Source organism: Dasypus novemcinctus, chromosome 1 (genome assembly GCF_030445035.2).
Source record: "Dasypus novemcinctus isolate mDasNov1 chromosome 1, mDasNov1.1.hap2, whole genome shotgun sequence".
In the NCBI taxonomy this organism is placed as follows: Eukaryota; Metazoa; Chordata; class Mammalia; order Cingulata; family Dasypodidae; genus Dasypus; species Dasypus novemcinctus.
Window position 1 is genome coordinate 71,964,838 of NC_080673.1, and position 13,786 is coordinate 71,978,623.

A 13,786-nucleotide genomic window follows, 5' to 3' on the forward strand; every position below is an offset into this window, starting at 1 on the left:
GACTCAAGTTCAGTGAAAACAGTTCCCACAGTAGTATCTGACCTAGATAGCAGAACAAGCACAGAACTCTTCAGGGATAATGGAGTTAGTCTCACAAATTTATTCCTAATAATCCTGGTGAAAGGTGTGGCTCCTGGACTCCTGGGATGGTGAGCAGGTCTTATATGATGAATACACCTTAACATTCCAATCTATCTAAGCCTTTGAATATCCTTATCTACATTATACCAGGGCAGTTCTAACATTTTGACTTCAGGCAATGTAGGCCACCTTTTGCTTCAAAACACCACCCAAACAGTTACAGCCCTTTCTGATCCCTTGAACTGCAACACCGAATCCAGAATCTCTGCTTAATGGGCCTATATCAATAAAGTCAGCTTTATTCAATCTTTTTCCTCCCAACATTATCCCACACTCTTAATATCCATTCCCAACAATATTCCCCAGATTTCTCACTATATAAATTGGAAAATCAGGCAATTATTTTGGAGTTTAACACAGCTCCTAATAGGACGTACCTCATCTCTTGGAACCTGTTAGGATATCAGTCCAATTATAGGTCTGAAAAAGGATTAATCACTTCAGATAAAAGAATGAGGACTGCTTCCGGGGAGGTTGTTACAGGTTTATCAGACAGAATTAATCTCTTCAGGTGAAGGTTTTATGGCAGATTCCTCAGGAAAGACTGGAAGTTGGAAGGCTAATTCCTCAGGTCAAACATTATTGATCTGTTTGGCAAAGGTGCAGCAGAATCTAGGGTCTCAATGTCTCCATGCCATTATTATAAATAATTTACCCCCATTCCATTTTTTTCAGGATCCCATTTCTTTCTAATCAATACACTAACTTTAACAGCAGATAACCTGCAAGCTTGAGAATTAATTTATGGTATAATTCAGCCATTCACACAATGAGACTCTGAGTCTAGTTTTCAGGAATCAAAGTCTGTGGCTACATGAAATAAGATTTCCATTAACAGAACATATAGAAGCTTTTATATCCTTTATGCAGCACTTAAGTTGGAAATTTGAAATCTTGATCTCATCTGTTTCTTTTACAACTGTATCCAGTGTATTTATGAACAACCAGTCAACATCATTATAACTTTTTAACTCCACAAATCTCTGTTAAGATATCAAAAACATTCTTATTCAGAGCTTTATCTTATACAAGCATTTGAGTAGCCATATCCAGTGGTGATATTTTGTGATTTTCCATTACCAGCTTACACTGTGGGCTATCAGTGCCATCTTGATTGTTGGAAATAGTCATTAGGGTCTTTGAATATAATCAGATTAGAAAACGAATTCCCTAAACCCCAAAACCAAATCAGAAATATCATCCTTATGATTCTATTCTCAAGAACCACTCCTGGTACCAAAGGCTCTATTAATCAGAGTTCTACAGGGAAACAGAACCCATAGTTTTAAGTCTTATAAGGGTTTATAAGAACTGCCACAAGCAACTGTGAGGATGGGCGAGTCCAAATTGTGTAGGGCAAGACACAAGCTGGAAACTCCATGAAGGTGTTTGATAAATTCACCATGAGAAGTAGAGATGGCTGAAATAAAGATGGCAACTCTCTCTTCTGACTGCTGAAATCATCATGTCTCCTTTTAAGTCCTTCAAGTGTTTGGATGAGACTTTTCTCATTGTTGAAGGCAATCTCTTCCGTTAATTGCAGATGTAATCAGCCATAGATGCAATCAATTTATTTATGATTTAAGTCCGTGAAATACCTATACAATAACAATCAAGCTAGTGCTTGCTTAATCAAACAACTGGGCACTATAACATGGCTAAGTTGATACATGGATTTAACCATCATAGCCACTATTCTTAGTCTAAGATGTTTTATTACATAATGCCCAGAAATTTAAAAAAAAAAAAAATTTGGTTCCCTTCAGTTTTCTATGAACTCAGTCCATTGGTGGCTTCATCCTTTCTCAAGACTTCAAATAAACTGATCTTACCAAGAAAAGAACGTGAAGTCTGCAGTTCCATTATATCATATTTATTAACCATGGTTCTAAAATCTTATATATAACTACTGATGATTATATTTGATTTCATATATTGAATATAAGAGAGGTATGTTAAAATCTCTATTTATAATCACACATTTAATTTTCCTAATATATATTTGGCAATTTTTTGCTTTATATGTTAAAACTATTTTTAGGTGTATATATATTTAATGATTTTACATTCCTGATATTTAAATCTTTTCAATTATGATGTGGCTCCTTTTGTCACAGGTAATGCACTTTTATTTAAAGTCTATTTTGTCTGATAGATATAGTGTTAACCAGGATTCTTTGGTATTATCATGAAAGATTTTTATCTGTCCTTCTACTTCCTACTTTCTGTATCACAGTATTTTTAAAGTGTCCTTTTCATTCAGTATTACAGATGAAATCTATTGTTTTCTTTTTTGTGTGAAGACTCTAAAAATCATTTTCGTTTTGCTGGAGAATTAAATCTCTTTACTTATAAATTGTACTATATTTCTGTTTATATCACTCATCATATAAGTTAAAGTTTTGGTATTTTTCTTCCAGTTTTATGGTTTTGTTTCTTTCTGTATTTCTTGCCTGCTTTTTAATTAATTGGATTTTAAAATATTTTTCCATGTTTTCCTCTGACTACTTTGGATGTTAGATAACATTTCTGTTATTTTAGTTTTGACTCTAGAAATTATGACATAACCACATGCTTCTCAAAGTTTAAAATAATTCAATACCCTAAGGAAAAGGGGAACTTCTTTCTGGGTAATACATTTCAAATGTATGCACTCAATTCTGAATTTACATTTTAATTGGGTTTTGATTTTAATTCACTGTTTTATATTAGCGCCATATAGTAGTATTATTATCAAGAAAACATTTGTTTATATATTAGTGGTTTTTTTACTTTTTTTTTCTTTTTAACCTTCCTTCTATAGTAAGTATCCCATCTTGGATGACTTGCATTCTTCCTGAAATATGTATTTCTGTATTTCCTTTAGAGTGGCACTTGCTTATCACAAATATTTTCATTTATTTTTCGTTAAAAAGTTAATTTATTGTATCCTTGTTCTTGATAGATTTGTCTATAAACTAAATTCTAAATTAAAAAAATTATTTTAGACTTATTTATAAATAAGAATTTCATTTTTATAAAAGGGAGATCTAAAGGAAATAAATCTGTTAGGGAGTTTTCTAATACTACCTAACATCCATAGTACAATTCAAATCAACTTTTGATTTGAAATCACTATTGCTATTTTGTAAAAATGTATATATATATAATTCCATTGAGGTTTGGTTTTCATTTTGCTATCAAAATAATTATTTATCTTTCATTAGCTATTGTTAAAATTCTCTTTTTGTTTTTGGTATTTGGCAGTTTTAGTATGGTATATGTTCATGTCTGAATTTTTCTTAACTTTGGAAATCATTATGTTGCTAAAGATGAAAATCGTCCTTTTATTATTTCTGGAAAATATTCATCCTTTATATCCTCAGATAATTCTCCTGATTATATTGCCCTTTTTGTGTTATCTTTTATGCTTCTTCTCACTTTAACATTTTCTGTTTTGTTCTCTCTATGCTTAATTCTGCATATTTTTCACTTCCATTTCACTAATTTTCTCTTCAACTATCTAAACTTCTACTAACCTCATATGCTTAGTTTTTCAATTTAATTTCTTAAGTTTGTCCCCAAACATTCTATTTTCTTTTATAATTAACTGTCACTGTACATATTTTCAAGCTTGTATATTGCATTTATTTGAACATGTTAAACATAGTTTTGCAGTGGTTTTAAATTTGTGTCTGCTATTTTCAATATCAGAAATATTTGTCTTTTACTTTTTTCCATTATTATTGCTAATCATAGCTTCTGGTAAGTGATTTTCTAGTATGATTAGTTGCATTTGAATATAAGCTGCTTATTTTAATAGGAAAGGTTTTTTTTTTTCTTTTTAGTATACTGAGGTTTAGGATAAATATTTCCTGTGAAGAAGACCAGGTCATGCTTCTGCCAGGTACCCATGTGTAATTATTAGTATGCAAACACTTTTGTTTTCATTGAAGCCAAGATGCCAGTAATAATAAACTTAGAATATTTTATGAATCAGTAAGTAATAACTACCAAATAAACAATGAAAATGTTAAATCACTTAAATCACTTTGAATTTTAATTTAAAGGTATCTTATAGATTCATTTAGATTGTTATATGCCATTCTTCTGTATATATAGAAAGGAAACTATAAGTAAAATAAATTAGGAAGGGGCCTTTTAGATCTTTTTCACATTGAAAGCATAGGTAAAGATGGTGCAGCATTTATTTTTTAAATATATTTTTTATTTATTTTTAAAAGATAAGTAAGTCATACAAAATGTTACATTAAAAAATATAGGAGATTCCCATATGTCCCACTCCCCATACCACCCACTTTTCCCACATCACCAACTTCTTTCATTAGTGTGGTATATTCATTGCATTTTATGAATACATTTTGGATTACTGATACACAGCATGGCTTATAGTTTATATTGTAGTTTACACTCTCTCCTAGTCCATTCAGTGGGTTATGGCTGGGTATATATTGTCGTGCATCTGTCCCTGCAATATCATTCAGGACAATTCCAAGTCCTGAAAATCCTCCATATCACATCACTTCCATTGCTAGAGTCACAATAATTCTATAGTAGAATACCAGTAAGTCCATGCTAATCTATATTTTATTCCTCCATCCTGAGGACTCTGAGATGGTGATGCCCATTCCACCTCTCATTTGAGATGGGGCTTCGATCCTACATAGTTGGTGAATGGGAATCTCATGCCTGCAGCAGTAGACTCTCTCGGTTCCTTGGTGTGGTGGTTGCCCTTCTTCACCTCCCTGTCAACTGACCTAGGTAAGTTCAACAAACAGGAGAATAGGTGCTGCAACACTGCTGAGGCACAGGGCCTAGCCGGCACATGGACAACCCAGAGATTCAAGTCTCCAGGGCATACACCAACCTTAACACCAACCACAGGTTCAATAAAAGGAAGAAAAGAGGCATGTGTAGAGAAGTTACATCTGAGTCCCACTCTATCACACTCAAGAGCACAAATTCCAAAGTTGGATCCACTGGCAAGGCACTGAACTCTGGAGGCATCTGCCATGCCTGTAGGTCCTGGGTGTCTCTGTAGCTCTCAAAAACACCACTACCTGGGGTTTTATCTACGTTGGCTGTTTCTGAGATCCTGCTGAGATGAGCATAAAAGCATGACACCTCTGATGACCTTCCAACTCATTTTGAAGCCTCTTATCCATGTAAACTCATTTGTCTTTATCATTTACCCCTTTTATTCAAGGTCTTTCTTTAGTTGCATCACTAGCCAGTGCTTGATAGTAATCCTTCAGTGCTGGTGAGGCTCATCCCTGGGAGTCATGTTCCATGCTGGGGAAGATAATGCATTTATATGCTGAGTTTAGCTTAGAGAGTGGCCACATTTGAGAAACATGGAGGCTCTCAGGAGGTAACTCTTAGGCAGCCAGTGCAGCATTTATGGAAAGAGAGTTTCATTATTGTCTCTATGATTATTTTCTAACTTACTAACACAACATACTTAATGACCATGTGCAGTCACTGACAATTAAATCACAATTGCTCCAGGACATCAGTAAATATAAGACATGTCTTGGATTGTTAAATCTGACTTTTTTAAATTTTAAAATTTGGCCAAAAAGTACATCTTAGAAAAGGAAATACGGTAAATTCACAGCTTGAGGATTTTTTCCCACTAGCCCAGGAATGTGATTTTTGAGAGCAAGCTTGTGCCTCCAACTTCTCACTCCCCCCTGCTAATCAGTGGCAAGGCAACTTTATTTTCAGTCCCTTGAGGAAGAAAAGGTGAGTAGATAAACCTATCTAGGAAACTCTTAATTTAGCACCAAGAACTGGGAACCCCTGTTATAATAGGAGAGGTTTCCAATTAGACGGAACACCCTGAGGAGAAACCTGGGCTTTATCTCTTACCAGTCATTCATTACCACACCTTAAAAGTAAAGTACAGATTTGGAAGATGTCCTCAGGGAACATTCTACTTCACTGTTGATTTTGCCTCCCTAAATTCCTAACTTTGCTTAGATTCTATCTGTAAAATTCTATTATTTCAACTTTTGGATCTTTTAAGAAAATATTTAAAGAGCCAATATTTTAGTTGTTTTCAGTGGTGTATTAGTTGAGGATCACAAGAGAAACAGAATCAATAGGAAATAGGTAGCCAGATAGCTAGAGAGATAATAGATAGTTGTAGATATTGATATAGCTATGGATAGGAATATCAACATAGATTATGTAGGTGAGTGTGTGTGTGTGTATGTACCTAAATAGATTTATTATAAGAATTTGGCCCACATGGCTATGGTGGCTAGCTGGAAAGTCTTAACTCCATAGGGTAGACTGCAAACTAGAAACTCTGATAAAGGTGATGATGAAGTCCTTAGACTAATTCTCCAGAAGAATTTGGTTGGCGGAAATTCTGTCAAGAACCAATCCTGAAATATAATCTGAATTCCCCTTCTGACCTCTGAACTCTTCAGGTTTGAATTTTAAGGCCTGCAAATGATTGGATAAGGAGATTCCTCACATTGCTGAGGGCAACATCCTTTCTTTGATCATAGACACAGTCAATTGATTATGGATGCAAATCCCATCTATAAGTACACTCACATTAATAAACATACCAGTGCTTGGCCAAACAACTGAAGACCATAGCCTAGCAAAGTGACACATGAAATTAACCAGCACAGTCTACCCCTTATCAAGTTGGTATCAATATACATTTCCTTAAACAATATGTAATCGCTAAATAAAGGCAATAACGTAGTCATACTTTCACCTAACACAATACAAATGCCCTGTGTACAACTGAAATGCACTAACACTTTGCCCAAAAGATGATGCAAGTTCTTGGGTGATATTTACTTTCATTTATTATATCCTATGAATTAAATACTATGATATAAAATTAAAATAAAATTCAACTATGCTATATCATAAGGAGATAAAGGAAGAAAAAAACAAAGTTTCATACAAATTTATAACAAAATATGGAAGAAAAATTCGTAAAAAGTAAAGTTCTCATTTTTGAAACTGATCACATTATTATAACTGGTATTTATAAGTACCTTCTTCCAATACCCATTCTTTTTTCCATTTAGCCTTAGCAAGCACCATAGGTGGTTGTACTTTGTCTGCTGGGGTGATTCAAATCTTCTTTACTGAAGGATTTTGACCATTAGTATGAACTGGATTCTAGTTTTCCATTGACTTTAACAGATCAAGGTAGTAATAAGAAAAACACTAAAGGGTATCCTGTATTCTTTGCATACTCTTCCTTACCTCCATTGTGTAGGAGCTTGGTAGTCAGGATAAATCATTCCAGTCTGCACAATAACTCTCTTCTTTGCCTGTTAATTCAGAGACATGAGGAAGCCAAAGTAGCTACGTGGCAATCTTAACTAGTTCAATGGAATCTTTGTTATGTGTCCTTGTAGAAGCACTCCTCCTTTTAGAACTAAGAATTCTAGACCACCAGAAAATATGGGAACAGGAAGCAAAACTTTTGCTAGTGGATTACTGGGAGTAATAGTGAATGCTGCCACTCCAACTTCCACCCCTTGAGTCCTGAACCTGTGAATCCTGGTCATAGGAGAAACAGCATTGTAGACTGGATTGTGATTTGGAGCATTCACATCCTCCAGGAGAACATTTCCTCCACCTAAAAGGTATTGCCACTCAGTGGGTGCCATAATTGAGTCTTCAAAAGGACATTCCACAATTCTATTAACCTAGTTGTTTTCAGGATGAAGGGACTTGCCTGGTCACCTCTGGGAATAGTGCCCTGAGGCACCAATGCTGGTAGATTGAGCAATCAGCAGTGACTGTAAACAGGTCAGCCCTGTGAGTGGAAGTCCATGCTGTTGAGTATATGCAGAGTCTCCTTTCTTACCATCAGAGCCACTTTGTACATGAGGCCATTAGCCAATGCAATGAGTGGCTGGGGGAAAAGGCTTACTGAGAGCTACAGTAATTACTAAATTACTTAAATTAATTACTAAATCCTCTTAATTACTAAATCCTCCTTTTGATAAGCATTCACATGGGGTGCAAACATCTTCATGATTTTTGCATATTCAGAAATGTCTATCCACATATATCTCCCACAGACTTCCTTGTCACCAATTTTCCAACCACATTCCTTCCCTAACCATGACTATCCAATTAAACCATTGCCCACCATCAATGAATTGATACACTAACACATTTTTAGCCAATTATCCTTCCAAACAAAATGAACATCTTGGTTCACTGCCCTAAATTCTGTCCACTGGGATAATTTTCCATCACTCCTCTTCTTCAAGATTGCTAGGGCCATGCTGTGGTATTGTAGCTGTCCATTTTTGGATGGCCCTTGCATATTCTGCATAGAAGTCTGTAAATCAATTTCGAGTTTTATCTTTCTCAGTCAACTGATTTTAGGGAACTCCATAAGAGCCCTAAGTGTGCAGTGGGAGAAAGTAATGTGGCAGGAGTGGTGACCATGGGCATTTAGGTCACTTCCTCTTGTAGTTTACTTGTACTTACATACCATTTCCACTTGATTGAGTGCTGCTGTGTATGCTAAACACTGTGGCTTGTTGTGTAAGACAACTTCCAATTTATGATGGACAGCTCAAATTACATGTTAACTTGATGGCCCATGGTTAAGCATTTGGTATCTGCTAAGATAGAGTAGAAAGCCAAAAGCTGTTTCTCAAAAGAAGAATAACTATATCAGAGAAAATGCCAGGGCTTTGTTCCAAAATTGTAAAGGACTGCACTGTCAGCTATAGGTGTCTAACAAAGGCAAATAGTTTCTGTCACTGAGACTTCAACCACTATTGGATCTGATGAATCATATGGCCCAAATGGCAGAGCAACTTGCACATCAGCTTGAACCTATTGCAGAGCTTTCTTTCATTCTAGCCCATATACAAAACTAGCAGCATTTTGGGTCACTTGGTAAATAGGCTGGAGTTGTAGCATACCCAGATTGGAGAAATATGTCCATTCCAAAATCCAAAGAAGCCAACTAGGTGTGAAATCACTTTGATTGTAGTAGATACCAGATGCAGCAGCCAATCCTTAATCTTATAAGGGATACCTCTATATGCCATAGACCACAGGAAACCTAGAAATTTCACTGAGATAGAAGACCCATGAATTTTTGTTGTATTTTTTCCCCACCTTGTAACATACAAATGTCTTACCAAAAGTCTAGAGTGCTTGCTGCATGATGTTCACTAAGTCTAATCAGCATAATGTCATCAATATAATGGACATGTTTTATGTCTTGTGGAAGGAGAGGTGGCCAAGGTCCCTTCAGACTAAATTATGTCATAGAGCCCAGGAGTTGATATTCTCTGAAGTAAAAGAGTGAGGGTGTACTACTGGACTTGACACTGTAAGTAAACTGTTTATGGTGAGTTTTAATAGCAGGTATTGATGGAAAAGCATTTGCTGCATACCACACACCAGGGGATTGTGCATTTATTTATTAAATGATACTGCAGGCAGTAGATTGTGTTGTGTAGCCCAATTCTCACATTTTCTTGATCTTGGTCCACATTCTGGTGCATGTGGACCCATTGTAAATAAGATCCATTCTATATGTTACTTCAGTTAAGGTGTGACCAACTGAATCAGTTTTGACTTTACTCCCGATTGTTGGAGTCCTTTATGAGCAGAATGAAAATCAGACAAAAGGAAGCAATGGGGAAGAGCCAGAAGCCAGAGGTCAACAGAACCCAGAGGTGAAAAACAACATCACCATGTGCATTGCCATGTGACAGAAAAGCCTGGAACCTCAAAGATTGCCAGCCAGTCAGAAAATGCCAACCCTGGGAGGAAACGAGCCTTCTAAGTCTCCAAAACTGGGTAGCATTCCTGCTGTTAAACCAACCCATTGTATGGTATTTGTTTAGCAGGTAGGAAACTAAAACACTACATCTGAAACAGCAGCTGCAAGTTGGGTTGCCTCTTTATTAAAATGATCCACTGTCATCTTCCCAGATTCATCAGTTCTAGGAACAAGCATAATAGGATAGTTGAGTGGAGATGTGGTGGGAACCACCACCCCTGCATCCTTTAAGTCCTTGATGTTAGCACTAAAGAATGCAATTCTTCCAGGTATGTGGTATTGCTTTGGTTTTACTGTTTTCCTGGATAGAAGCATTTACAGTGGCTTCCAATTGGGCTTTTCTATCATTATAACCCTCACTCCATAGGACAGAAAGAATGTAGGGATTCTGACATTAACTAAGCAAACATTTTCTAATTACAATTCTGGAAGTGGGGAAAATAACTGGAGGGTGTGTGTAGGGATTTTCTGGATCCACTGTGAGATGGGCTTGAGCTGAAAATCCTTTGGTCACTTGACCTCCAGAAGCTTCTACTCTGACTGATGGACTGCAGTGACATTTTTGGGTCTCCTGGAGTTAGTGTCAGTTCAGAGTTAGTGTCCAGTAATCCCTCAAATGTCTGACCATTTCCTTTACACACTGCACAGTCACCTGATAAAAGACCATAGGTCCCTTTGGGTAAGTCTGGGAGAAAGATTACCAGTACAATGCACACGGCAGCCTCTCCTGGCCTTTCCATTCTCTTCTGGGTTCCATTGAATTTCAGCTTCTGGCTGCTCCCTGTGACTTTTACTCTGTCTGAATTCCATTCTGCTCATAAAGAATTCTATATAGATTAACATGAATCCTGATTGGGCTGAGCCACACCTTAACTGAAGTAATCTCATCAAAAGGTCCTACTTACAATAAGTCCACACACACAGGAATGGATTAGATTTAAGAACATGTTTTTTTTAGGGATACATACAACTTCAAACTACCACACTGGCTATAGGCAAAAGTTATTTTTTCTAACCATTTATCCATATACCATTTTATATAACTTTTTTGGCCTTTGTTATTATTTGGTTCCTTGCTTTTTACTTCCATTATCCATAACTCCTTGTTATAATCATAAAATGTAAACCTATGTGTTTACCCAATTTTCTGGTCAGTGTTCAATTTTCAAAGATTATGTGAGACAACCAGTATATATAATTAACCTAAAAAAACATGATGGAAACTAAAATCATATTTTTTAAATGTCACCCTAATGGGAGAAAAAAAATAAAGGGCTTGCTTTAAAATCTTTCATAATATAGTATGCATGAGTATGTGAGCAAACCCATGAGAATAGAAGTGGCTTATATTAACGTGAGATTAAGTTGCTAAATATTGTGGCATTTTCCACAAACTTGTAATTATCTACCATAATTTGGAGAGTTTTCTCAGTCTAACAACTGTTTGCAACAATCTTCCATTTTGAAATACATAATGTCAAAATTTGGTCATACTTTATTTAGCATATATAATTAACCTACTTATTTCAAATTTGAAAAATATTAAAAGACAAATAAATTGCTATATAGTCAAAGACTGCATGTTTCCTATCAAAAACATTAAAATGAAGCTGACATTGACTATCATGATGGACTATAAATGGTATTTCAGTAAAATTTTATTAAAAAATACAATAGATGCTTTCAATATATATTATACACACACATTTATACCAATCCATAAATGTGGTAAATGGAATATGATATTCAATCTTGGTTGACTAGACTTATTTTTAAAGTAATATACATATGAACAATTTAAAAAATTATAGAACAATCTGAACTGTAACTTCCATCAACAAGAGAGTGGGAAATTAGGAAGGTTCATCTAAAATAGTTAGCACTAAGAACACAAATAACCATGACCCACAACTTTTATCACATTTTCTGTTTATTTATTAAAAACTTATGTGAGGAAATGCAGTATAAACTACTGTAAGAGTACTTTGTTATGTATTATTTCTTAATGAGCATTTCTTTGTCATTTATATAGCTTGATATAAATATTATTGCACCAAGTGGATAACATGTTGTCATGTATTAGGCCAAAAAATACTAGTAATTTCCTTAATATTAACATTCATGATTTTTCCTAGTTCTTTGCTAGTACAATTAATTCTTTAATGATTATCATGCACTCATTCAAATAATTTACTGAACAATTACTATGTGCCAGGTATTTTAAAAGCTCCAGGGTCTAAAGTGGTAAATATAACAGGCAGTGGCCTATCTTGAGTCCTGACCTCTAGGTTTCCTCCCCAGACAGCATGGGCTTCACCACCCACTCCACCACCTTTTGCCCCAACTACTGATCCCTGGGTTCCATCCAGCTGCCCAGCCACCAGATCCTGCCAGCCAGCAGGGTAGCCAGTGTCTATGTGAGCACTGGAGTTTTGGGCTCATGGATCTCTGTGTCCTCTTCCAGGCCCAGGAGTATGATGCCTTGCTGAATACTGGCCTGTGGGATCTGGTAGGAATGGGAGACATCCAGTTAGAGGAGATAATGCAAGACCTAAAGGAATGCCTGGCCTTCCTGGGCAGGGCGAGGGAACTGGAGCCTGAGAAGGAGACTGGAAGGAAATTCGGGAACACCTGGTAAAGAAGGGGCCCAGGTCAGGGACAAGGGTCATTACCTCAAGACCATCAGTGAACTGAGGGCCCAGACCTTTGCAATTTTTTTAGACAATGCCTGAATTGTTCTGCAGATTGGCAATGCCTGGCTGGCTGCTGATAACTTCAGAGTCAAATATGAGACTGAGCTGGTCATTTATCAGGCTATGGAGAGTGACATCCATGGGCTCTGAAGGTGATTGATGATACCAACATCATTTGGCTGCAGTCTTTCAAGGAGAAGCTGTTCTTCCTGAAGAAGAACCATGAGGACGAAGTAAAGAGCTACAAACCAAGCTTGCCAGCCCTGGGATGACTGTGGAAGTGGATACCCCCAAATCTCAGGACCTCAGCAAGGTCATGGCAGACATCTATATCCAATATGACTAGTTGGCTCAGAGGAACCAAAAGGAGCTGAATAAGTACTTGTTTCAGCAGATTGAAAAGAGTACCACAGTGGCCATGTCTCATTCTTTTGAGATATGAGCTGCTGAGATGATGCTCAGTGTTGAGAAGGACAAACAAGTCCTTGGAAATAGACCTGGACTCCATGAGAAATCTGAGGCCAGCTTGGAGAACACCCTGAGTGAGGTGCAAGGCCCTGTGCCCTGCAGATTGAGCAGCTCAACAGGGTCCTGCTGCACCTGGAGTCATAACTGGCATAGACCTAGGCAGAGGAGTAGTGCCAGGCCCAGCAGTGTAAGGTCCTGCTGAACATCAAGGTCAAGCTGGAGACCAAGATCGCCATCTACTGCTGCCTTCTGGAAGAAGCAATCTTGATGATGCCCTCGACAGTAGCAACTCCATGCAAACCAACCAGACCAACACCCACGGGATTGTGGATGGTAAAGTGGTATCTGAGACCAATAACACCAAAAATCTGAGGAACTGAGACAGCAGAAGCAGGGTACCCTTTGGGAAGGGGTGGCCAATAAAAACTTCTGCATTGTCAAAAACAAAACAAAACAAAACAAAAAACAAGAAAAAGGCAGATACAGTTTGTCATGTTTAGTCAAATTACAGAAAATTTCAAAACAATGTTATCTTTAATAACTCTTATTACCTACTGTTAAACTGTTATATACAAATTTAAAACCAAAGCTGAAATATATATCAGAATTTTCTTTTCAGCAAAAGAAAAAAGCACAGTTGAGTGTAACACACCTTAAAACCCTGGTACATTTATTGGGGGGGTGT

The 13,786-nt window shown here is 36.6% G+C and overlaps 1 pseudogene; it reads left to right on the forward strand.

Moving 5' to 3' along the window:
• The first annotated feature begins 12,380 nt into the window (after positions 1-12,380).
• Positions 12,381-13,481, forward strand: LOC101414212 (keratin, type I cytoskeletal 18 pseudogene; annotated as a pseudogene).
• The last annotated feature ends 305 nt before the right edge of the window (positions 13,482-13,786 follow it).